Below are 4,042 nucleotides of genomic sequence, written 5' to 3'. Positions count from 1 at the left end.
AGAGAGAGATCAGACTGAAAGCACTGTCCAATTTTATAGCAAGTCCCTTGCCAGAATATAACTGTGAAGTAAAAAAGAAAGGTGTTAATAAAGCTTAATAAACAGTGGCACAAACAAAACTTCATGATCCCCCAATAACATCTTTTTTTAAAACCACTTCCCTAGGAGGCAAGACAGTGCAAATCAAGGGACATTCAAAAAAGCAACATAGCTTCTAAACCCACATTCTCCTCCAAAAAAAAATAAACCCAATCAGAGTATTTGTCTATGCACTGTCATGCATATGTGATGCCCGGTCTCGCACAGATTGACTTTTCCTAGAATGTGGACAAAGGACATATATCGACAATAACGGATCAAGTAATAGGTGGGACTATCTCTTGTGATTAAATCCCCAGTTACAATTGAACAGGATAGTCCAACTAGCCTTCAACTATCACCTGCTTAAATGTATTTCTAGGGCAAAAATAATAAAGCCCAAAGTGCCTTTTGGGTATTACTCATGTAAATGTTCCCTAAAATTGTCTTCCGTGGCGGCCGGTTAGCTCAGTTGGTTAGAGCGTGGTGCTAATAACGCCAAGGTCGCGGGTTCGATCCCCGTACGGGCCATTTCCCTTTTACAGCCCGGTACCACTCCTACCACTCCTAGAAACCCCACTGGAGAGCGGAGGGGAGTACAGGGATTTCCGTTCACATAAACCTCCAGGGTTATATTGAATCTCTGGGAGGTTGAAGATCACCTTTGATTGACAAATAAGTCAGTTGGATAGAGGCAGGAGGAGGGGCAGTTGAGAATCCTGCAGAAGTTCTGGGTCTTTGACCTGTGCTGAGGCTGGAGATCGGTGGATCCTGGTCTTGGAATGAGAGGTGCAAACATCTCTCTCTACAAACTCTTCCTGTACTTGAGATACCGTGCCAACCTGTACCTGACCACCACCTTGGTGTCTACTGCCCCTAGATATTAGGAGTTACATCATCTAGATATCTAGGTTTCCCAGGGCCCGGGAGGGATCCGGGAAGTGGGCAAGAGACGAAGAAGAGGGTGGAAAGGGTGGAAATAACTCAACTGTAAGGCTGAAGATCTATTGAAAAACAAGTCAAAATATCCCAGCAGTTTACCTACTCTGGTTTAGTCCTGGCCAGACTGAACCAGAGGGAAGCTACATTGATTCTTCATCTGCCAGCAGTTGGGATTTCATTAGTAACCAGTAGAATAGGGTCTCCTATACCACAGTCCTTTACCCCTATCCTCCTTGTTAATATAAAGTTTAAAGTACCTTCCTAAAGCAGTTTCTAAGCTTGTTTTGGGAAGGGAGAAATCGCCGTCAGAATACAAGGCGTTATCCTAGCTAAAGAGCCCAAATCAACATATCAACTAACCCCAGGTGGGTCCTGAAGGGATATACCTCTTAGACCTGAAGGATCCTGCCTGGGCAACTGTTATAAAGGAGAAGGGTCAACTTATCTCTCTGTACATCAATTTACCATCCCAAATAGATCAAGAGACTCCTAATAATTATAACACCAGCGCTGACTCGCTGCGTAGGAAGAAAGGAAGGCACTCAACGAAAGCAGGAATTGGGAGCGCACTCACCTCTGCAACCCCCTTCATAAGGTAAGGTGAAAGAAAGGGGCGAACTCAGCATAGAGCTGTGGCAACCTTCTCTTCCTTCACTTTGTAAAATACATTTTTAAATCCGAGCACCGGGGGTTCAGAGAAGTCTGGCTCCTGGAGCGAGGTTTGCCGAGCCCTTTTCGAGGATGCTTTCCTCCACTGGGGTCCGCCTGGGACACAGCTCGCACCCGCGGCTTCAAGAAACTGGCGCTTGCACGTCAGCCACGCCGGCTAAAGCCATCTCTCAGGCGGTCTGAACCAGGCTGAGAGTCACCGACAAGCCTCGAATTCTTTGGTAAATCGGGGCGATGCGTACCCCAACTATACGAAGACTTGCCCTGGTGGAATAGGCGCATAAAAACAATTGCTCCCTACGGCCACGGAGGCAACGGAACCAGGCACTGTAGGACACTTTGAGCTGCTTTGAGACATCGGAGAAAACACCGCCAGTCCTCTTGAATTTGTGTCTTGCCCCTGGACTTCGGGGACTGGAAGAGAGAGAGTGAGACAAAACTCTGCCTCGCTTAAATCCATCTCGGGCACAACTTGATGTCGCCGGTCCTCCTCAGAAACGAAGGGCAAACGATAACAACGATGATTTCTCTCTCAAAATACTCTCACCACTCGTTTCCTCAACCTACTCACTCACTGCTCAACTTGCTCCTCCAGCTGACCTCACCCGCGCAGAGATGGCCTTACTCTTTTTTTTTTTTTTTTAACATTTATTAATATTCATTTTTTAGAAAGGTTAACATGGTTACATGATTCATGCTCCTACTTTCCCCTTCACCCCTCGCCCTCCCCCCACCCCTGGCCGATGCGCATTTCCACTGGTTTTAACATGTGTCATTGATCAAGACCTATTTCGAAATTGTTGGTCATTGCATTGGTGTGGTAGTTTCGAATCAAAATCCCCAATCATGTCTGCCTCAACCCATGTGTTCAAGCAGCTCCTTTTCTTCTGTGTTTCCCCTCCTGCAGCTCTTCGTCTGAATGTGGGTAGCGTTCTTTACCATAAATCCCTCAGAATTGTCCTGGATCATTGCATTGCTGCTAGTACAGAAGTCCATTACATTCTATTTTACCACAGTGTATTGGTCTCTGGGTACAATGTTCTTCTGGCTCTGCTCCTTTCGCTCTGCATCAATTCCTGGAGGTCTTTCCAGTTCACATGGAATTCCTCCAGTTTATTATTCCTTTGAGCACAATAGTATTCCATCACCAGCATATACCACAATTTGTTCAGCCATTCCCCAATTGAAGGACATACCCTCCTTTTCCAGTTTTTTGCCACCACAAAAAGCGCGGATGGCCTTACTCTTGATCTTGCCATCGTGCCCAAGTGCACAGCACCTACACTGGGTTCAAGAATTCTCAAGTCCCTTATCTAAACAGGCTCCATCGCCTTTTCAGCTCTCCCTCGTCGTTCTCTGAACACACCCTAGTCTTTGTCAACTTGCAGCCGTGATCAGTTCGTCAGCTCTCCAGTTCTCTCCCAGCTTTGCTCTAGCCACTCTCTCCTCTCTCTTCATGACCTTATCCCGTTGGTAAACTGATTGAACTCCGCGCGGTTTTCTTCTCTTAAGTTCCTAGCTCCCTGGTGACGTCACAAATGTCAGCCTGCTAAGCCCCGGTAGTGAACGGGTTATTCCCACCCAAGTGTCCCCCACGCTGGGGGCGTTTTCCCTGCTCGGCTCTGACGAGATCCCTGTTTTCCAAGGAGCCTTTCCCAACTCCTCTTGATTCTGGTGCTCTTTGAATGCTTTCCTCTTGAAGCTCCTTAGAGCTTGTTGCAACATCTTTGTTTGGTCGTTGTCACCTCTGTTAGATCGTGAGCTCCTTGCAAACCGGGAGCGTCTTGTGCCTGGTTTTGTATCCGCCAGCCTTAGGGAGCGACCTGCACGCAGGAGGCGCGTTAAGGAATTGTTGGAGTGCTGAACTCCTCGACTAACGGTAGACAGCGACCTTAGGCTAGGTACCGCGGGCCTTTTCTGTACTCCTCCTGTAGAGGTTCCCTGAAAGAGGACTTTACGTGGGCCGGTTAGCTCAGTTGGTTAGAGCGTGGTGCTAATAACGCCAAGGTCGCGGGTTCGATCCCCGTACGGGCCACTCCCCTTTTACAGACCCGTTCTTTCCTAGAAAACACCTAAAGGAGGCACCTCAGGAAAAACTCTGCGGGCTGCCGCTTGGTGTGGAACCGAACCGAACCGAACCAAACCAATCAACGAAAAAGAAATAACCGCCACCACTGATCTCCCTCTGCCCAATCTCCCTGAATCACCTGTGCAAATTCCCCCGGCAGGTCGAGGCACCAGGATAACTTCCTTTCTTCTCCCAGATCCTCCCAGAAAGGGCTATGCTAAGTAACGGGCGCAGTTTAAACAAACAAACAAACAAACAAACAAACAAACAAACAAACAAACAAAC

General features: G+C 47.7%; 2 non-coding genes across 2 annotated transcripts; both read left to right on the top strand.

Moving 5' to 3' along the window:
* The first annotated feature begins 535 nt into the window (after nucleotides 1-535).
* Nucleotides 536-609, top strand: TRNAI-AAU. The gene has a single exon. It is a non-coding gene; the product is annotated as a tRNA-Ile (tRNA).
* A 3,041-nt stretch (nucleotides 610-3,650) lies between these two features.
* TRNAI-AAU lies at nucleotides 3,651-3,724 on the top strand. Its single transcript has one exon. It is a non-coding gene; the product is annotated as a tRNA-Ile (tRNA).
* Nucleotides 3,725-4,042: the final 318 nt, after the last annotated feature.

The sequence above is a fragment of the Gracilinanus agilis genome, unplaced genomic scaffold (genome assembly GCF_016433145.1).
Source record: "Gracilinanus agilis isolate LMUSP501 unplaced genomic scaffold, AgileGrace unplaced_scaffold58503, whole genome shotgun sequence".
Classification (NCBI taxonomy): Eukaryota; Metazoa; Chordata; class Mammalia; order Didelphimorphia; family Didelphidae; genus Gracilinanus; species Gracilinanus agilis.
This window is presented reverse-complemented; position numbering and strand designations above follow the sequence as displayed.